Source organism: Panthera onca, chromosome A1 (genome assembly GCF_046562875.1).
Source record: "Panthera onca isolate mPanOnc1 chromosome A1, mPanOnc1 haplotype 2, whole genome shotgun sequence".
NCBI classification, from domain to species: Eukaryota; Metazoa; Chordata; class Mammalia; order Carnivora; family Felidae; genus Panthera; species Panthera onca.
In genome coordinates this window covers 136,575,458-136,598,329 of record NC_138339.1, presented here as the reverse complement: position 1 = coordinate 136,598,329, position 22,872 = coordinate 136,575,458, and the positions used below count along the sequence as shown (strand labels likewise).

At 45.4% G+C, this 22,872-nt stretch overlaps 1 protein-coding gene and 1 long non-coding RNA gene across 8 annotated transcripts in view; one reads left to right on the top strand and one right to left on the bottom strand.

Annotated features, from left to right (window-relative positions):
- The window catches only part of ZNF608 (zinc finger protein 608), a 118,119-nt gene that overhangs the window by 65,631 nt on the left and 29,616 nt on the right, over positions 1–22,872 (bottom strand). The gene's annotated exons all lie outside the window — the stretch shown is intronic.
- On the top strand, positions 7,818–8,980 carry LOC132681613 (uncharacterized). The gene is made up of 2 exons (XR_009611144.2): positions 7,818–8,138; positions 8,791–8,980. It is a non-coding gene; the product is annotated as an uncharacterized LOC132681613 (long non-coding RNA).

Sequence of the window (22,872 nt, the reverse complement as noted above, 5' to 3'; positions counted from 1 at the left end):
ACTTTGGAGAGTCACTTAACCTCACTAAGGACCATTTTCCTCGCAACTGGAAAATGCATCCTCCAGCCGCCTACTGATAACAAATCCTATTACAATAGAATTCCTGGGCTAAATCCCTATTTCAACATAACTCCAACTACGAATATATCTGCACACAGATACACACACACATGAACCTACTCCTTGGGATATGTAAGTGACTCCAAAGATCAAATTTCTAAAGAATCTAGAAGACTTGAGGGGAGAGGCGATGGTATCCTGGGCCTTCGAGCAACTTAACGGTGTTTATTTCCATTCACACAATCCAAGGGCAGTGAACAAAGCTCAGTTGATAGCATTTATCGAGCAGACCTTGGAACCCCGTCCCCAAGGCTTACAGTGAGAAGCTAAGGTTCGGACAGTCTGACTATAAACATGAACTTAATCATAAACAGTCCCCCAATACAAGACCACACCCCAGTGGTCTAATGGCTTCCATTAGAAGCCCCTCTTCCCCAGAGGTCACCAACCACAGAGGAGGGTAAGGAATCACAGCCACTCCCAGAGGTGTTTTACACTGGGAGGTATGCTACTTTTTCAAACATTACAAATTTTCACAAACACAAAAACTTAGGGACAAGTATGAATGTCTACTATCTCTTAAAATAATAATGAGATAACGTACGGGGCTCGGCCAGCGATTCCTTGCGGCATCAACTGACAGGGCTTAGGCCTTGCAGTGACCAGCTGAGTTTGCATTTGCGGCCCTCCCCTGAGACAATCACAGAATGTCTGCCCCTAGAAGACCACGTAGCCAGCCTCCTCATTCTAGAGAGAAACTTGGCCTATATTTACACAAAGGCAATAAGTAAGGTACCTCTGGGGGCAGCCCAAGTGAAAATAAAACAGCATCCTATAAGCAGTAGGAGTTCAAGTACACACACGAGGAGCCAAGAGAGAGGCGGAAGGGAAATAATTCAGTGTCTGAGGGCGCCTGGGTGGCTCAGTCGGTTAAGCATCCAATTTTGGCTCAGGTCACGATCTCGGGGTTCCTGGGTTCAAACCCCGCGTCAGGCTCTGTGCTGACAGCTCAGAGCCTGGAGCCTGCTTCGGATTCCGTGTCTCCCTCTCTCTCTCTCTGCCCCTCCCCACTTGTGCTCTCTCTTACCGTCTCTCAAAAATAAATATTTTAAAAATAATAAAATTAAATAATACAGTGTACAGAGTCGCTAATTCTTTCTGCCAGCGAATGCCCCCAGTAAGAGATGCCCCCCTACAAAAGGTTTCAGTTCTCTTGTCTTACAGCATCTAACACAAAGCCACATGCACCATGTGTAAAGCAGGATCTGGAAGGATTTTCAGTAGTGTTTTTACCTCCTACCAAAGATCAACTCCACTGCGCCGATTTCCAAGTCACTGATCCATAGACGGAACCGTACCTTCTTCAACCAATGAGGCTCGTGGAGACAGAGAGAAGCAATGGTCCCCAGGAGAAGCCCCTCCAAGGGGCATACACTTGGACGTGGTAGTGGCAGACCTCAGGTTGCGATAGGTTCAAATCCTTCCCTCCCTGTTACTCGCTGTGGGGGACCCCTGAGCAAATAACCTGGCTACTCAGAGGCTCAACGTCTGCATCTCAGAAATGGGAGTAAAAATAACAAATACGCCCACAGGGTCACAGTGAAGACTCAATGAGATGATTCACATAAAGTGAAGGCTCAGCAAAGTGCTTAGCTCAGTAAATGCTGGCTTGGAAAAAGAGAAAGGAAAAAAAAAAAAAAAAGTCCCTGGTCTGATATTACAGTTCTCTAACCCTGCATGCAACCTTACAAAGCTCCTTTTTATATCCTACTATATTTAACATAAATCTATAATCCCCTCCAAATGCATGGTTAAGTGCGGTTAAAGTGTGTTAAAAGTATAAGAAAAAGGGCTTAACCCTGAGAAGCTCAGCCTGGGGGAAAATACTGCTCCTTTCATACGTTGGCATCTGGCAGCAGTCGGCCCAGCCTAATCGCCCTCCAATTTTACAGCAGATTCTGATGAGCCCTAGACCTCTACAAAATCTCCTACTAATCTCTAGCCGCACCTCTTTTTCATGTGCTGCTGCTCCCCCAAAAGTCGTCTCTGAGTCGTCACAACTTGATCACATAGCCCCCCAATAAATAACGCCTACACACCCGCTACGTGCCAGGCACCCCGCGCAGGCTGCTAGCAGGACGAGAGCAGGTACAACCCGAACGGGTCCATGCTGTCCTGGGCTTACTGCCTAATCAGCAGGACTGTGGCACTCAACATCAAATACTCACGCAAGTACAGCAAAATTCCACCTGTAATTGCAGAACCACAATCAAGGGGCCGTCCGTAGGACCTGAGCGCAAAACACAGCATGTAGTGAAAGGCAAGGCAGTGCAGGGATCAGTCTTCAGAGCTCGAATCCCACCTCCTTCAGTTACATAACCTTTAGGCAAAGTCACCTGATCTCTCTGGGACTCAATGGCTTCATGTGTAAAATGGAAATAACCCGTGCCTAAAGGGACTACTACATGAGCCCAAACAATCCTAGTCCAGGTCTGGGTATGGAGCAGCGCTCAATAAATAAGAGCTGTTGCCATGGCCAATATTATCATCATTATTACAAATATAATTGAGATCTGAACTAAAAAAGAAATCAATGTAGGATTTGCTACATTCAACGACAACTCACCGGAGGCAATTATGAATACCCTTTGCAGGGGGAAGGTACTCTACAATAGTACTAATCAGATATTCCAGGTAAAAGTCAGTGGGGAATTATTAGTCTAATAATACTAACACGCAGGAGAAAAGACCAGAATAGAGAACTGGCCAGCATTAGCAATGGTTCCTTTGTCACAGCTCTTTTCTGTCTTCTTGATGGGACACTGATGTAACCTATTAGAGCCCAAAAAATAGAAGCAGGAAAACAGCCATCTCCAGTGGGGGGGGGGGGGGGGGGGGGGGGGGTGTGGAGAAAGAGACCCATAAGTCTAACAGCTGGTGGTGGCAGCCTGTCAAACTGAGGAAAGTTAATGTCAAGAACAGACGCGCGGCAGTCTCTCACTGTTATTTTTGCATGATTATTCCCAGGTGTTGGTGCACGCTGAGCAGTAGCCTGGCTATTTATCACTCGAGAGAGCCGAAGAGCAAGGGAGTGGGGGAGTAGGGGAGGCAGAGAGGCGGGGAAGAAAAGGTTATTTACACAGATAGCGGCACTTAGCGTGTGTAATCAGAGGGCTGGGGGGGGGAAAATCCGCAGAGAGATTCTGGCAATATTTTCTCAGTTCACCTCATTTCAAGGGCTTCTTGAGCGCTGATGAGCAAGGAAGGCTACAAAGCAGGAGTGTTCACAGTAACAGCTTTGCTTCACTCCAGCACTGTGTCAGCCAGTGATGGGTTCCAATACCGGAAACTGACAGCCAACGAGGAAGGGTGCTGGAGGGCACCCTGGCCGGCACTCCTGCAGCCAAAGAGGTGCAAAGAGACGGGTGATCTGCAGCGGGATGCGGTGTAGCCAGGCAGAGGGAGAAGGGGCGTCCGGGGCCAGGGGCAGAGACAGGCAAGCCCCAGCGGAAGGTCTGAACCTTGACTGGGGAGCTTGCCCTTCTGGCTGCTTCCATCTCTTGCAAAAGTCTCCACGCTCATCTGGCTCTTAACCCCTCAATCCTGGGATTCTCGGATCAACAACAACCAGGGCGGAAACGGGGTTTTATTTTGCTTGGTCAATATTTTTACATTCTGTGGGCATGCTGGGGCACAATTACTTCATGCTCACGTTTTCTCCCTATCGTGGCATTTGGCTGTTTTACGAGATTGCCCACAGTCACCTCTTTAATTTAAAACGCATTAGACGGACACTGCACTTCATGCAGGGGAAATCACAGCTCTTTGAGGGTGACCACTGCCACCGTCTCTCACTCTGCATGTTAACCATCCTTGGTGCCGGACATGGCTGCTGCTTCATTAGCGAAGAAGGGAAGCTTAAAAAAAAAAAAAAAAAAGGATCTCTTCTCCGAAATGAACTGTCAAGGGTGAATTTCCACCCCCAATACAGAAACCTGAACAAACGTATGCCGGTCACTCCTAACGGTGTCTTTCCTAAACGGGGTGGAGACTTTTCCTTTCGGATCCACGATCAAAGCAACCTCCGCTCCACAGCTTGGTTCTCAAACAACACGGGTGAGTTCCCAGTTCACGGTCTACTGTGCACCACACTGCAGACATTTCCTATCTCCTTTACGTCCCGACATCCCCATTTTATAGAGGTGAACACTGAGGATGGACAACTGGTTCAAGGCCAAAATTTTAAAATCCATGGGCTTTCCTGTAAAAATACTAGCAACAGAGGGAGACACCCTTTCACCTCTCTTACGGAGGAGGGATTATACTCCACGTGCTCATGCTAAATCTTCGCAAGATTATGAAAAACCAAGTATTTACATATGGGGAAGAGGAAATTTGGGAAAAGAAACTTTAAAAAAAATTTGGTTTTTTTTTAATCTTTATTTCTTTTTGAGAGAGAGACAGAGTGCGAGCAGGGGAGGAACAGAGAGAGAGGGAGACACAGAATCCGAAGCCAGCTCCAGGCTCCGAGCTGTCAGCACAGCGCCCGACGCGGGGCTCGAACTCACAAACCACGAGATCGTGACCTGAGCCGAAGTCGGACGCTTAACCGACTGAGCCACCCAGGAGCCCCATAGGAAAAGAAACTTTAAAAGGTCACTCAGGGTTGGTGGCCCAGCCAGAACTTGAACCCACAGTGGTCTAAGAGGAAAAGCAAACTCTCCTAAATATCAAATACAACATGAAAAGATGGAAGGAAACCTTCCTCCTAGGGTAATTTCTGACCCTTCCCTGTAGGTTAGAACTCACACACCTGAATCATTTTTTTTTTTTTTTTTGCACAGAGTTCAGAGCGTGCCTCTGGGGGCATCTCATAAGCAAATACTGCAGTCCCTTCCGGAAAACTCCCTCAAAGGCCTCACGGAAACCAAAGCTCAGGGTTAGTTTTGTTATTTTAAATCAACCAATTCTAAAAGCTCCAACTACATACGAAGGCTGGGAATGACACCATCATTTTCACTTTCTCATTTCGTGAAGACCAGAGGCCACCCTAAATAAAAAGCCACAGATTAAGCTGCTAAAGGGCTTTTACGGGCCTGGTAGGGTTGGACCAGGGCCCTGGCCCCAGGACAGCTGCTTCCATTTCCAATCATGCCAAAATCACAGAACGCCAATCCAGGGTCTCTCTACGGGGCTGCTTGGGTGATGGCAAGCAGCACCAGGAGGAGGTCACTGGACTGGTGAGTCACCTCAGAAGTGTCCCTGTGTGCAGGTCACAAAGCACAGACACATAAAGGCTAGCGACAGGACTTTGAACAACAGTGACCAGGTTTAACTTCATTCTCCAGATGGGACAGTTTTCAAAGCCCAACAGAAGGTACAGAGTAGAATTCAACTCCTGGATTCAGGGTCGAGTTTTTGTTTTTGTTTTGAAGCCAAATGGAATTCTCCTGCAGAAGGTTCTCAACCGGGTCGGCTCCAGAGCAGGGGCTTCAAGGGCAGGTGCAGGGGGCACAGGGACTCGGTCTTGGAGGTGGGCCGACCCCACCAGCCCACATCAGCTGTCATACCCTTAAGCTTCATTTGTGACCTCTGCAAACAAAACGGGTCCTACTGCTGAGCCACAGATGCCTCTTCTGTTTTTTTTTTTTAATTTTTTTTTTTTTTTAACATTTATTTGTTTTTGAGACAGAGAGAGACAGAGCATGAACAGGGGAGGGTCAGAGAGAGGGAGACACAGAATCCGAAACAGGCTCCAGGCTCTGAGCTGTCAGCACAGAGCCCGACGCAGGGCTCGAACTCACGGACCGCGAGATCATGACCTGAGCCGAAGTCGGACGCCCAACCAACTGAGCCACCCAGGCGCCCCTGCCTCTTCTGTTTTAAAAGTGCCACTGACATCTTCAGCTGCTCAGAGAACTGGCTGTGCTCAAACAGGAACACTAAGGGACCAGCATTTGTTTTTCTATGTTGTCCCTAAGGGTTCTCTGATTTTCTCTCATCCTGCTCATTTCCAAAGTAGTTACTTAAAACACAAAAATAAGCCGCAAAGAAAGGAGACCATCATACAGGTACTTAAAAGTCTGTCTTCTTTCACTAATTCTTTTCACGAGTTCCTGGCCTTTGCAGAAAGCTGCATTCCTGAACATTTCCACACAAATCCCATTTCCATCAATTCAACCTGGTTCCCAATCCCCTAGGAGTGAAAAAAGCAGCTCAGTGATAAAACTCTGCATGTCTAACTCTGGACCTTGATTAACATGGGTGCAACTATCGTACTACACAAATCAAGTTCAAAATACCTGAATATCTTAGCAGACAATGGCTATCTTTACACTATCCATCTTTGTATGACCCTGACTTCTTGAAAGTAGGTCGAAATAACGGAAAAGTCACAGGCCTCTCATCCTACTGGACACAGACATGACTTTAAGGGAAAAAGGAAGGGAGGAATAAAAAGAAAGAAGGGCCTATTTGGAAAAATCACTTTATTCTTATTCTCAACCAAGAGTGGTTCTTTTCTTCACCTTATATTATGGAATCTCACTTGCAACTGCTAAAAAGAGTGTCTTCAATTGAAATTTGAGGCATTTGAGTTGCAAATGCAATACATGCTCATCACAACAAATTCAATAGTAAGGAAGCTCCTGAGTCACGCTGTATGGGAACCAAGATGGCACCTTGGCCTGGGTCAAAAATCTGCTTCTCCCAAGCATGGCAGGTCACCCACAGAAGGGGACAACCTAGACTTCCTGCCCAGGATACCACCTGGTGTCATTCACCCTCCCCCCTGCAGAATCTAAACTCTGTCCACTCAAACCCATTGCATGCCTAAGAGGCAGTGTGTGACCATCTCACCTCTCTTTCCTCTATACTTCCCAAATGCTGATCCAAAAAACTGATCAATTTCAGTGAATTCATGAAAGCTCTGAAATCTTAATTTCACAGTGAACCAGAATAAATGACTCGGTAGGGCTTTCCATGGTTTGTCACGGAGATGCAGGGCTTGGGGAGAGAGAGAGAGAGAGAGAGGTAGAATCACCATAGCTCCTACGATCACCTACACACTTACTCTCAAGGACACTTCAGTGACACATTCACTCTTATTACGGCTCTAAAGAAAGGCAAGGGTATGTTTTCTCATCTGAAGTCTTAAGAGATAAGTTCGACCTCTCAGGGTCAGGAAGCAAACCAGAGGCCATCACTATCCCAGGGGGGGCTGCTCTGACCTCTACTAAGTACCTACCCTAACTACTGCTTTCAAAAGTTTCTTCTCACAAAGCCCCACACAGAAAGAGCTGCTCACAGGACCAGAATTCTGTTTTCCCTCCTGAGAACAAAGATTCTAGAAGCCAACAGGTCACTCTCTAGGGAGAGGCTTTCTCCTAACAGTTTCTTAGGCATCCTTCTAAAAATGTGACCCGTATAAAAATGTGAAATGGGGGGGGGGGGGGGGGGGAGTCACTTTTTATTTTACAGCCTTCTGCATGAATTTTAACACGAACCTGTACTACGTTCACAATTTATTTAAAAAAACTAACCTTTTAACAAAAAGATGCTAAGCCTTTCTACTTCAGGATCAAAGTAAGCAAATGCCAACGCAGAGGGGGGAGGGCCTATTTTTAAGACTGTTATTTCAAGTCCTTGTGCAAAGGTCCTGAAACCAACAAGCCGAAGGTGGGATGTGACAGGAGGACCGTATATTGACCCCATGTCCTCCCCCTGTATAAAAAAGGCTGCCGTTTAAACCTACCTCCTTCTGACAAAGTCATTCCTTTATCCAGCAAATTTTGGCCAGGTACCACTATGTGCCTAGCACTGCTGCAGGAGCCCTCCGGGGGCCCCAAGGCCACAGGGGAGACCGGCAGCACGCGGGTAGAGATGGTGTCACCATGGGGCGGGGCGGGGGGGGGGGGGTGAAAGATGGGTCTTAAGGAAGTGCAAAGTGCAGCCTGGGGAGGAGACAGGAGACGAGGGCGGAGCTGGTCCATTCTAGACATCACAGTTGATTAAGGGCCTCGAAGCCCTGGAGGTAAGAAAGACAAAGCAGAATCAATGTTGGAAAAGCAGGCCTCATGGTGAGCCTGGATATCGCTAAGAACTGGGGGGTTATGGCCAAGCTGGAAGAGAGCACTAAGGATTTCAAGTAGGGGCATGGGAGGATCGGGTTGTTCCTCTGGTAAAAAGCACAAAAGGTGGTGCGGGGAGAACGGAGGACAAAGGAAGCTGGAGGAAGGAGGGCAGTTAGGACGCCGTAACAGGAGTCCAGGGAAGAGATAGTGGCCTTGGTGTTGAGGACAGGCCATGCCCCACTAGATGCGGGCAAGGGGCTAAGATCAGAGCGGTCAGAGAGGTCGGGTGTCCAACACTGTGCACCGGTCAAGAGTCGGCCGTGCCCACCCCTGAGGAGCTGGCCCACGTCCTACCCCCACTCCTCCCAGAAAAGCAAGACTGCTAGCTTTTTAAAGGCTAGTGACTCTCAATAGAGTCCTTAATTTCAACCCAACAGCCACTAACGGCCACATGGGATGGCTCCAATGCCCCCTTGGAACTTTGTCTCAATCCAGCTGAAGAAACTGTGAAAATTAATAAAAGGAAATCTCGTTTCTTAAAAGTAAGTCGAGAAATTCGGCAGGTGGAGCTCTCATGCCCTATTACTTGTCATCAATTGCAGACCCAAAGGAAGGCAGGACCTTGCAGGTGAATACTACTTTACTGCCCCCACCCCAGCTGGAGGAAGAAAGGCTTTCCTCGACACCCCAGCAACAGCCCAGCCAATGAGAGACAATCACGACTCGGCCAATGAGAAGCCACCATACTTCCAGCTTCCAGTTTCCTCCAATGGACTCTTTGTTTCTAACAGCCCTGTGGGCGGTCCCCCTATCTTCTATAAAGGGGCTGTCACCTCCTTTGTTCTCCAGAGTTGCCTATGACTTTCCCTGTGGCTTGCTGGTCCAAGGTTGCAATTGTCCTGCTATTCCCGAATAATCCCATTTTTGCTGGTAAAATAACTGGCAGTTTGAAGTGTCACGAAATGATGACACAACATGGCTGCTGCCACCTCTTTTCCATTGGATTCTTTTTTTAAGTGTATTTTGAGAGAAAGTGTGAACGGGGGAGGGGCAGAGAGAGAGAGGGAAAGAGAATCTCGGGCAGGCTCTGCTCAGCGTGCAACCCGACGGAGGGCTCCATCCCACCACCAGACCAGACCTGAGCCGAAATCCAGTGGGACACTTAGCCAACTGAGCATCACAGGTGCCCCCCATTTAATGATTCTTGGTCTTTGAGAACCCAGACTCGACCACCGAATACCACTGCCCTCCATCTTTCCTTATTCCTGCAGCCAAGAATATAAAGAGACCTTCCCTTCAGGAGGGCTTTATTGTAAAACCAATGCATATCCTGAACATGCTTTTTCAAACTGTCCTCACCTAATCGTGCCGCTCCCAGAGTGATGCTCTGAAGCGTCCCAGGCACCTCCTCTTGAGAATCACTGCCCAGCCATTGGCAGAGATAAACTCTCCTTTGCTTTCTCTTCCTTCCCTTGTACCTGGTTGTACCTTGTCCTTATGTTCCTACCCCCAACTATAAATCCCATGGTCTCCAATGCAAACACCTTCCCTTTTCAGTCTTGGTGCAACGAGCCCTTGGAGAGGAACAGTATAAAGGGCATATTGCCTAGCTTGGGACATCAGTCCACAGTCTGGTACAAGTGTTGGCAAGCGAAGGCCAGGAGCCCAAACAGGGCCCAAACATAGTTATTTCCTCTTTAGAGTCGAAAAGGGATGAGGGCTAATGGGGAGTAGGAGACAGGGTCACACTATCTTAGCATCTGTATTTCTAGAATATTTAATTTTACATATGTCTTATTTCGGAACAGGTTTCAGATGACTACAACAAATCATTGAGAATAATTTTAAGACCAATCACTCAAACTCATACCTATCAAATAACACCTGCTCTAAATCTTGGTCATATAAAACCGTAAGATAGCAGATCCAAAATAAATGGAACACTACAACTTTTAAAGTGGATGCTATAACCTGTCCAAGATTTCTTAACCAATGAATAAGACATTTTGTATAATGTAGCCAAAAAAAAGAAAAAGCAGAAAACAGTATACATGCTCCATATACTATGTCCAACTATAGCACCCTGTGAACAATGTATTTATATTAAAATTTATATTAAATTTATTTATGTTAAACTGTATTTCTGTTATGCTCTCCCTTAATGTTACAGTAATTTCCAGTTAGTCCACAAACACCTGCAGACAGTGTTAGCATGAGACCAAGCTAAATTTAAATCAAGTTCATTTGAATCATGATTTAAATCAGCCAAGGAGAACTGGTATCTGTTTTAAAATTAAAGAATGCATATTTATTTTTTGCCATAATAGTACTACGCTTCATAAAACTCAGAGATATATATACACACACTACTTGTTTAAAGAAAACATCATTTAAAGATGGCAGAAAAAACGTTAAAATATTCCAATTATTTTTATCTTTACTATTACCATCCAGCCTTTACATACGCACATGTATTTTACAGCCTCAAAACCATACTCTTTCGACAGATTTTTTTCATACTTTGCAGCTACATCAGGAATTCCAATACAGCTGCTATATATATCAAAACTAAATGCAGAATCCATTCACATCAGGAAAAGACTTTCTTCTCTAAGTTAGTCATGAGTATTTTTCCACAGTGTATTAAAAACGCACAATCAAAACAACTTATAAACTTATAAACAACTGTTTTCTTCAGTAAAAAAGGGTAGGGGTAATCTTCTTCAACTACAAGTCATTTTAAAATAAGAAGTTTAGTTAAGTATCTTTATGCTTCAATAAACATTACTGAATCAATAAACATTATTCCTTGACGATAGTGTTTATTTTAATGACAGCGCTAAAATACAGGGGGGTAGGGGTAAGTACTCATGTCAAAGCCACTCCCAAGCAGTTAAGGATTAAACGTGGAACCCAGAAGTGAGGGCACAAGTTAGAAACAAAAATGAAGAAAACATTTCATGTATGTAAAAATCCCAAATATTATATAAAGGCACACCCGTCCAGCCTCCAACTAGCAATTTTAAGTATCTTTAATAATAACTCTGAAGCACTCGGACAGCTTATCAAACTTCCGTGTATTTTGTTCTGTTTGGCTGGGCTAAGGGAAATTTGTTTCAGGTAGCTTTGGTGTTAAGTACATTTTCCTGCATTCTTATATCCTAGAGCTCTAGTAACTCCTTAAACTGTAAACAGGTTATTAACAAAAACACTTTGCCATTTAACTTCATTCTGAATTCAAGTTATACATTCTGATAAAATATTTAACGTCTGTCACACCTTAAAAAACGAGTATCTCTTAAATGCAATATGTTTTTAAACCCAGTAATTCTATTTCTTAAAATCAAATAATTATGATATAGCTACTCCTTTGAAATCGAATATTTGATCTCAAAAAAATAAGTGAAGATGAATTGACTACTGTTAGCAAAAAGACTTTGAGGGGCTCTGGAATAACACAGCCCAAGGATATGCAAAAGTACAGAAGGAGAAGAGCAAACTGATCTTGGAAATTATTTTCGCTCAAGGACACCGGAGTTTACGGTAGCAGAAGCTCCCAGTCAAAGCCCAGCATATGTGTGCAAAGTGCAACCTGGTTGCATTTCTGCACTGTCCAGACGTCTGGGCAGATGGGGGGCTCTGGGTGTGTCTGGGGCAAGCAATGTATCCCCACATGGGCAGTGAAGGAGGACAACAGATACGATTCCTGTGTAGGGTACCTCTTCTTGTAACACCTTCTTGCTTTCTCTTGCCCTTCTATAAAGCAGCGTTGTACCTTGACGCCTGGGTTCAGTACGTACTACGACTGAACCATGAGGACAACCTCACGATTCTGGGTGGCCGGCCCCAATCTGAATATAAGCCCACTATTCTGAGAACCTCCTCCCCCCCCCATGGCCCTTCTCTTTTTCTTCCAGAGAGACACGGCGGCAAACAGCACGGCCCCACTAGGTGCACCTTAGGGAGAGCAGAAAAGGCAAAACTACAACCTGCCACCCCACCCTGTCCATCTTCCCAGGGAGAGCAGGTCATCCTTCTCTGCCTCTCATTCTCCAAGTGCCTTGTTAGAGGAACAAAAAAAAAAATTCTCTTGCACATGCGTCAGAAAGTCTAATATTTTGTCAAACAGAAATGAAAAATAAACCTAATCTAAGCTGTCACAGAATCATGAAATGCCTCTGGCAGTTCTATCAAAGTATGTAGACATGTACGGACTCTTTGAAGAAATGAAACTGCAGTTTATCAAGTGTGATTTATAAGCAACACTGATGTAGCTGGTAAAGAACACTGCAGCCTAATCATTAGTAGTCAGACAACAGCCATGTGAACACATCAATTATGGGCCGCACTGCCAAAAGCCCTTGAGATCTTGGAGATTAACAGCCAATCCTCTGTTTTACAAGCTCACATCAAAAAGAATATTAATAAGAGGAGGGGCGATGTGAAAGCTTGTCAGAGTAATTCAGCCACTAAAACAAGGCATTTTTTTTCCCTTCGCCTCTCTGTCGAATTGGCCCAAGGAAGAAGCTGGCATCCGTTACAAAGTACGACGCTGCCAATTTCTTGGAAAATGTTTTTCACGAACATATGGGAACTTGCAAGGGTCTGCAAAACTGCTATTCGGTGAAGAAAGACAGGCAAGCCGTCTTCGCAGCCCTTTTTTAATGCTGGAAACCAAACGAGTGGGGTTATTCCTCAATTATTTTTAAATCAATACGCGCGGCACAAACACCCAGTAGCTCTTCCTCTGCCCTCAAAACCGAAAAAATGTTGGAAAACCTCACGTATTTCATAGACTTCCACCATCCGCCAAAATTTAATTGACTGAAAGACACTACGAGTACCAACCTGGACCGGAACGAGTTCCCTCAAAGACACATGGTTCTTCCCAGAGTAGGACAAGAATCAAAATGTGTGGTCTCTGACTTCGGGGATTGAAATTCCTTCTTTCCGACTATCTCTGGACCGCAGATATAAATCTCACTGATATCTCTGCAGTTAAGAATAAAACCAGCTCTCCCAGCCCATACACCAAAAGCATCTGCAAAAAAAACCATGCCACAGGCCTAGCGTTTACTTCCGTGGTATCAGTATTCGACATACGCACCAGTGAGGATGGCTGTATTTTTGTAAACGATCAGATTAAACCAAACAGCTGGCAACTAACACTTCAGTGGGGTTCCAGCAGACTCCCTAATAAATGAACGTAAGCCCCACTACAAAATGCATGGCCTGAGTTTCCTCTGCCACCAAGAAACTGGTTTGCTATTTTCATTCGTAGAACACTCCGCATTTACACGGTGTTTTCCTAATACTTCAATTGTTGTTCATCATTTCAAAATCAGCATGGCATAGTGGGAGACGCACGAGGGGAGGAAAAAGAAGCATGGGGTTTCTGTTGCTTCTCAGTAGTCAAGCTGTTTGGCCCCTAACTAAGTCACTTAATTCAAGGGCTTGCTGACAAGCAACTGTTAAATCACAAACTCTTTACCTAGGGTTCAAATGCCTCACGGAGTCTGAGACCCCACGTAATTACAGCAGCAAAGGTTTGCATATTTATATACTGGTGCGCTTTCTATTCTTCCTCTCCCCAGGAGAGAGAGCTCATAGATGCTCAATAAAAGTGTTAACGGTTCAAAACAGACTTAAGAAGCAATAAGCTAGTGTTTGTAAAGTCAAGGGCAAGAGCAGGGCTTCTTTCTCATTCCACTGCATACTAGTCATCAGCCTCCGTTTCTTCACCTGTTAAACCAGAGCGAGAACATGCTCGCCAACAACCTTGAAGCCCGTCATAAAACCAACAGGAGAGGTGACTGGGTGGCTCAGTCGGTTAAACATCCAACTCCGGATTTTGGCTCAGGTCGTGACTGCACAGTTCTTGACTTCGAGCCCCGCACTGGGCTCTGCACTGACAGAGTGGAGCCTGCTTGGATTCTCTCTCTCGCTCTCTGCCCCTCCCCTCACTTGGGCGTGCACGTGCCCTCTCTCTCTCTCTCCCTCCTCCCCCCCTCTAAAAATAAACTTAAAACAAACAAACAAACAAACAAACAAACAGGCTATGGCTTCAGAAGCTAAATGCTAGTGGTTGTATAAAGATGAGTGATTACTGATTGCAATTTTGACATTAGAAAGGATAGAGCCTTTTGAGTAAATAACTTATCTGGGAAACTTACTTAGTTGAGGGAGGGGGGACTCAAAAGGAAATTATTCCTAGACCTTGTTGAATCTATACTAGAAACTCACCCCAAAAGATGCAAAGTTTTCACTGATGGGCATCATCGACAACATCTTCTAATAATACATCCGATTAGAGTATTTTTCACAACTTTTCTAGCAAAAGCTCTTAATGTCAGAAAAGCACATGACTCGGTCGGCACGGGAACCATGGGCGTGCTTGGCTACGTAACACAGCAATATATCAGAACTTGTTCGGGTGAAAATGGCTCTCAGAATAAACACGTAGAGTTTCAACCTATTAAAATGTATATTGGCAAGTGTATTTTTTTGAAAAATATTTGTTAATAACATGTTGAGTTTAAATAGCCAACTTCAAGGCTAAAAATATCAAACCACTGTTCCATTTAACAAGTTATGACTATTAATGACCGACACTGTAATCAATGATTATATACCAAAGCCGTCCAAATGGGCCGTGCTCCAATTTCTTATACAAATTTCACCAAAGATAAAGGGGCCAAATTCATCTTTGAGTTCCTAAGATCTTACTACACTCCAAACTCCTGGGCTGGTTTTTTTTTGTTTTTTTCTTTTGCAAATGAGATTGTTAACTGGGTTTAAACAATTTTCCCATGGTCACACCTAAGCTTTAAGCTGTAATTGGCACTTCTCTCTTACTTGAATAATGACCTTCTTTTTTTTTCTCTTAAGAGTAGCCCTCCATTTTAACCCTGAGGGTTTTGTGAGTGACAAAAAAACCGTCAGACAAAAATCAGCCAGCAACCAGGATGCCAGTGCAATCTGTTATTCTGACACAGCATAACCCTTCTGGGTAAAGCATCTTTATCTTTATTCTTTAGAATTCAACAGACAAGCTCTACCAGACCCAGCAAAACAGGTGCAATGTAGCCGACTTTTCAGATGACGGTGCTTTAAAGAATTAAAAATGCCACATGAATGTGAGATATAAAAACATCCGGATAATTCCCAGCAATGCTTTTTTGCCTGTGATCTCTACATGGAAGGAAGAAAAAAGATGAGGACCCGGTGGAGCCAGCCTTGAGGCCCTCCTGCTTCTGCAACCCTACAAAAAGCAGACCCAGTCGAGCAAGCATTTACTGAGCATGCCTCGCAATCAGGCACAGTGCTGGGTGCTGAGAAGATCCAAGTGCGCGAGAAGGCATCCATCCCCTCCAAGGTCTCAGGCTGGCAGGAGAAACGCACGGCACAGGAACAGAAAACACCAATTACAGGGAGAGGCTCGAATTAAAGATTCTGTCTCCAGGGCAAGAGGGGGAGTGGCTGAACTCGAAGGGCACTCAGAAAACATAATCCAAGAAAACACTGAGGCCCAGGGATAGAGTGACATTTACCTAGGATCATAAAAGAAGTCAAAGCCAAAGCGTCCAATGGAACCCGGTCTCCCCATTCCCATCCCAGATTTCCTGATCCACCTGGATCATGAATGAGCCGGGCAGAAATCGGAGCAAAGGGCTCCGCTCCAGAGAACCCGCTACCTGCAGACCACATGTGGCCACCACCAGCAGGATTAATTGGCTGTGCTCTGCTGACTCAGAGGACAGGACAGCAAACTGGCAGTTTTCTGAAGCTCAGCTGACCAGAAGAGATGACCCCCATAGATCAGACCCACGGCAGTAACACAACTGCAGGCTTTACACGCTCCCAAAACATTTCCTCCAGCCTGCTTGGAAATTACCTACACGCTACTAAACGAAAATGGCTACCTAAGCAAAACCGTGGTTCATCTTTACTGCTTAAGCAGTTGGCTGTGCAAGAAGTCTCCGCTCTAGGCCTACAGGAAACACTGGGGAGGGTACGGACCCGGCTGTGAATATTCCTAGGGCCGCTGCTGCAAATCCTTAATCCTTTCTGCCCTGCCTCCCATTGGACCAACTACACTAATTAACCACCTGTAAAGACACTTATCGAAGTTGTATTTCAAGCAACAGTGTGGGGATTTTTAATACTTTATTTTTAGGTTTATTTATTTATTTTTGGAAGAGAGAAAGAGAAGAGAGAGAACAAGGGAGGGGCAGAGAGGAGAGAGAGAATCCCAAGCAGGCCCTGCACTGCCAACAGAGCCAGACTAGGAGCTCGAACATAGGAATAGCGAGATCATGACCTGAGCTCAAATCAAGACAGAGCTTCGCCAACTGAGCCACCCAGGCCCCCCCTGGGAATTTTTCCATAAAGAACCTGAAAAGAAGAGAAGAGAAGAGAAGAGAAGAGAAGAGAAGAGAAAAGAAAAAAGAAAAGAAAAACAGGAGATTCTAATAACCATTCCTCACATTTGCTTTTGAGAGAGGAAAAAAAAAGACATCTTCAAATAAGCTATCTGAAGCTTTTTCTAAATGCACACAAAGGAGCACCCCTGTAGAGCCAGAGAATCAGAACAGAAGTAGGCAGCCTAGAACCGGGTGGTCTGGGGAAAGGAAAAAAATTAAGCACTCTTTAGGTGATTGGGATGCACAGCTTTGATGAAGAAATGACGGTTTAAATGAAGGGTTTAAGGATTCTGGATATTTGATCAAACATTATGTTTTACTATTTATTATAGAGGATTCATTAATACCATTTATTATAAAAGCATGACCCCAAAAGCCAATAAGGTAAATATCATACTCACCTTCCAGTTGAAAACTATAAGGAGAGCTAATGACCACCAAAGCAGTAAAAGAAAAAAATTTTTTCATCATCTCAAGAGAAAAAAAGGTCTTCTTACACTTATACAGGGCCCAGAAGCCACAGAGGAAATGAATAATAAACCTGACTACACAATTGAAGACACACAGAGGAAAAGAAAAAACTTGCATAAACAGAATCAAAACGCAAATGAAGAGATGGAAAAACTACTTTGCCAGCACACGAGAAAATTTGCAAAATGTAAAAAAAAAAAGCGTATTTAATTAATACACCTTGAAATACTTTAAGTCAGTAAGAAATGGCCAACAACTCACTAGAAAATGAGTCAGAGGTTATGAATTGTCAATACATAGGAAAATAAAGAGATAATGGTTTGTTAACATGAAAAGGGGAAATTAACAAGTTACTGTTGGATTAGCACATATTAAAGCCAAATTATTATAATTCACAGTATGAGTTACCTTGGTAGAAATACAGGCATTTCATGTCCCACTGTCGGTGGGAATATAAGTCATGCCATCAAGTTGGGAGACAAATTCTGAGACATATGTGTACAAAAATGTCCACTACAGCATTCCGTAGCTGAAAAAGATTGTAAACACCTATGGGCTATTAGGGGAGAACTGGCTAAATAAATTAGGGAATCAAAGGCAGAAAGAAAACACAGGCTATCCAAGATACCCAGTTATGTGAAAAGAGCAAGGTGCAGAGCTGTTTCTTTACTTACGCTCCGATCTGCATAAGGAGACAAGAAATACAAATATATACGCTTGAACATATGGAGACTATTTCAGGAAAGACATACAAAACTGTTCAAAGTAGTTGGCTCTGGGCTCCGGGGAGCAGGTCTAAGGGGGAAGTAAAACCTACTTTCCATTATATAATATTTTAGTGCAGTTTAAACTTTTATAGATTCATGTACTACTTAATTTCTTTAAGTCAATTAAATGGAATTTTAATAAATGCAACTAGTTTCTCGAGGCTCTAGACCAGTCTCCCAAATTGGAGGCATATTAAATACCCAGCAGGTATGGAAGAGGTATCCACTGGGGCGCAAAAAAAAAAAAACAAACCAACAACAACAACAAAGAATAGAATTTCTATTTATACTATTACCCCGTCATTTTAAGATTTTATTGTTTGGGGGCACCTGGGTGGCTCAGTCGGTGAAGCGTCTGACTTCGGCTTAAGTCGTGATCTCACAGTTCGAGAGTTCAAGCCCCACATGGGGCTCTCTGCGGTCAGCACAGAGCCGGCCTTGGATCCTCTGTCTCCCTCTCTCTTTCTCTCTCTCCCTCTCTCTCTCTGACCCTCCCCGTTCTCTCGCTCACTCTCACAAATACGCATTTTAAAAAATCTTACGGGGCGCCTGGGTGGCTCAGTCGGTTAAGCAGCCGACTTCGGCTCAGGTCATGATGTCGCGGTCCGTGAGTTCAAGCCCCGCGTCGGGCTCTGTGCTGACAGCTCAGAGCCTGGAGCCTGTTTCGGATTCTGTTTCTCCCTCTCTCTGACCCTCCCCCATTCATGCTCTGTCTCTCTCTGTCTCAAAAATAAATAAATGTTAAAAAAAAAAAAAATTTAAAAAATGAAAATAAATAAAAAATAAAAAAATTTTACAACGGTCTCGTTTCCAAGTTTAATAATGATCGATTGTATTAACAAATGACACACAAGAGAGGCTCTGTGGGTCTGCACACAACTAGAGACACCTGGAAAACATTCGCTCTGAGGAAAGGACTGGTCTCTTTTGAGTGAGGAAGAGAGCCTCTGAGGAAGCTACTACCTGGTCCACTCTCTGAGAAAACACACAACCAAACAAAAACACTTCAGGATCTTGCCCGAGGAGTGGAGGCAGAAATTAAGCTGAGAGTAGGTTCCCAAACCCTGAGATCCTTCTTTAGAGTCACAGCCCGGCCCTCCCTCCCCCTCACAAAGCCCCACCCCTTCCCATCTCTGACTCTTACTTGGTTCCCCACCGCTCCCTGGAGCCTGGCCCCAGGCTCCCTCTTGAATTTCCTCTCCTAGCACCTCAGCTTTCCCTCACTCCGCTCCAGCCACCCTGGGGTCTCCTAGATCAACCACACTCCCTCCTTCAGGGCTTGTGAACAGGCTGATCCCTTCGCCCAGCAACTTCTCAGGGCCTCCAATGGCTCCCCTCACTGGGTATCAGGTCCCTCCTCAAACACAAAAAGTATAAACTCTCCTTTCCCCCCATCCCTCTCCAGCACCTCCTCCCTTCTCAATTCCCCCTTGAAGCACCTAACACCTACCAACACACACTCACTTGTCCAGAATGAACTAGAATAGAAGCTTCCTGAAAGCAGAAACTTTGTTCACTCCTGTATCTCCAGGACCCAGCTTGGGCTTGGCATACGGTCAGCGTTCAAACACTGTTCGCCCAGTGAAGGAATGAAGGAAGGAATAAACAGAGATCGCACTGACACCTCCCCGATTTCTAGTATTTCTACTGTCAGAACACAACACAGTCCAAGATCGCGACCTCTGGGAGGAGGCAGGGAATGAAAACTGTTGTCACTGTTGTCCACAGTTTGTATGCAAAAGAATTCCCGGGGTGCCTGGGTGGCTCAGTGGCTTAAGCGTCCCCCTCTTGATTTCAGCTCAGGTCATGATCTCACAGTTCAGGAGTTTGAACCCCGCAAGAGGCTCTGCGCTGAGGGCGCAGATCCTGATTGGGATTCTTTCCCTCTCTCTGCCCTTCCCCACCTAGGCCCCTCCAAGCCACCACCTCACCCGCCACCCCACCACCCCCCACCCCCACCCTCTGGCTTGTGCTCTGTCTCTAAAAGAAAAAAAATAAAAGAAAAAATAAAAGAATTCCTTAACACGGCAAAAATATCCCGGACAAACGATAAAAAAAAAAAAACAACAACTTCCTAATTTTTGCACCACAAAACCTACCCAACCCCCTGCATCTATACATGTTTTCTGACTTTCCTCCTGTTGCGCTGGAGGACCTGTCTCAGGCTCCAGAAGCCACGGATGTACCCCCTGCACCAGGTCTTTTCCACCAACGTCCCTACCTCGGTTCCAGGGCACCTCATCCCCTCTCTCTCTGGTGGATTAGCTCCTCTCCTCTACCTCCCCTGTATCATTCCCATCAGCAAACAAGCTATTAAACAGACAAAAAAGCTATTTAACCGAGTGCCCTGCTTTAAAAAAGGACACACAGAATATTCCCCGACTCCATGCTGTCCTTTTCATAGAAAAGTGTGCGATACACTGACCACATTCTGTTTTCTTCACCTTCCACACAAAACCCAAGCCCTCCAACCGGACTCGGATCCCCTCCGTCCCCACCCCCACCCTCACCCTCACCCGGGACCGCTTGTACTAAGGTCACCAACAACAGCCCTCTTTCCAAAGGCAGCTCTGACTTCTGAGTCTCATCTTAACCTGACCGCCTGGCAGCTTTTGACACACCCTTACATCCTTGTTAGAGTGCCTTCCCTGGCTTTCCAAAACACCAGACCGGATGGGTTCTCTTCCCCCTCAATGGACACGGTCCCAGCTTCTCTAACTGATGCTCCACGGCTCCGCCCTGGCCTCATCGTTCCCAGTGACACTCACGAGGGGACCTTTTCCAGCCCCCCAACTGTAAAAGTCCACCTAAACGCCACCCACTTCCCCCAATCTGTGCCTCCAAGCACTGGTCACCCCACTGAGCATCATCACTTGGCAGCCATAAGGGACATCCACAGTGTGTCCCAAATCTTGATTCCACCCACCCCCAAAATTCTAGATGTTATTCTTTTTTAAATGTTTACTTATTTTTGAAGAGAGAGAGAGACAGAGCACGAGGAAGGAGGGGCAAAGAGATGGGGGACAGAGGATCCAAAGCGGGCTCCAGGAGGACAGCAGACAGCCCAGTGCGGGGCTTGGAACTCACGGAGTGCAAGGATCATGACCTGAGCTGAAGTCAGTCGCTTCACCAGCTGAGCCACCCAGACGCCCCTACATGTTAGTTCGTAATTCTCATCCACTCAACCCTCACTGCCAAAGACAACGTGAGCGCTTCTCCCCACCTCCATGGCCAAGTCCATCCCAACCTGTCTGGCCGGGGCCACTTGAAAAAGCCTTGTAACCCTGTTCCTCTTTTTGCCTCTGTATAGTCCATTCTCCACACAGCAGTCGAAAGCCATTTTTCAGAAACAAACCAAATCATGTCACCCCCTTGCTCAAAATTCTATAAAGGTTTCTCAACGTATTCAAACTAAAATCCAAACTCTCCACCATGACCTACAAAGCCCTGCAGGATCTGGCCCGCGCCCAACTCCCGATCCAATCTGGGCACGGTCTGCCTGGAACACATTCTATGTGTTATTATCTGGGTGGATTTAACAACACGTGCAGTCAGCCAAGAGCGAGACCAGGAAGCACATCCAGAAAAAAAAAGTGCAAACATCCAATCTCTGGGAGAACATGCTTTGGTTCCCCTCAAGTCACCATCAGGCGCTGAATCTGTTCTTTTTCTCCCATCTCAAGCTTGTACTTGACATAGCCCTCTACCCTGTAATTGGGCTGCAAAACCATAGCTGCATCAGAGCAGCTTCAGCCTCACCTCTTAAACACACGGTTCCCATCATCAAAGATCACAAAGAAATGTCAACAGAAGAGATTCTCAACAAAGAGGCAAATCTCGGTTTTTCTAAGATGTGTCATGGTTTCCACTGGAAAGAATACCTAACTGTGCATTTCCACGTCAAAGCTTCAGAGGAACCTTTATAGTGCCTGCACCATGAGGACCCCCGTCCTGGGGTGAATTGAGAGGGGTTGAGAGGTACGCTGGTGAGTTTATCTTTCTGTCCACTGTCCCTAGAATTCCAGTAGCTTTGACCTTGACCTTGTAGGGCTGCCCTCACAGAACCTTTGCAGGTACGTACGTCATTTCCGCTATTCCCATGCCTAAAATCAAATTCATCAGACATACTAGAAACACACAGACTAAGAAACTACAGCTTATAAAAATGTGTATGTATATGTAAAATATATTAACGTGGAAAATAGAAATATAGGACACTTATATACTCTCAAGTCCTTGGCTCCGTAACTTAATAGCAGTATCGATGCTTGGGATCTCCCATGCCTATCAGGTTCCTGTTTGAAAAACACTCCTTACATTAGTTACAAAACTTTCGTAAAATATCCATTGTGAAATCAAGGCAGGGGGTATGGGGGGAGCCATGTCAGACCCTGCTTCAACATCATCACTTACACCTTGCTGCCGGCTTCAAATGCACTAAGAAACATCTACAGAAGAGGTTCTCTCCGAAACCAGCTTTGGGGGCAGAAAAGATAACTGGCCCCAAAGGTACGATGTAATTAAGAAACCAGGAAAGCTCTCCTGCCCTCTCCTCCTACCAGAAAGTCCCTACATGTGAATTCTATCCCTTGGGGTTTCACAAGTCTGCTCACAAATGAGGGAGTGTGGCACCACCATAAAATCACCTGAAGGGTCATTCAATGGACTGCTAGCAGAGGGAGAAGCTGTTGATAAATGAACAAAAATCAGGCTGTAAACGAGGAGATACCAGAAGGCAAAAGAAGGATGATTTTATAGCAGGGACTTCACCAAGGAGATCAAGGCAAAGACCACTTCTGCTGTGGGGGCCTTGACTTTTTGTTGATCTTGCTCTCCCATGCTATGGATGGTAATGGCCTCAAAGATCTACACTCACTCCTCCTTGGGAAGCACCTTCTCTTGGCCTCTGGAACACAGGCTTTCCATCATCTGAAAATCACTGGCCCAACACAGCTGGTCTTTTGCTTATCTTCCTTACGGTGGAAGATAACCTCATGCTCATTCCTTGTGCCACTGACACTAAGGGCTCAATTGTCAAATACTGAGGGGTGCCTGGGTGGCACGGTCGGTTGAGTGTCC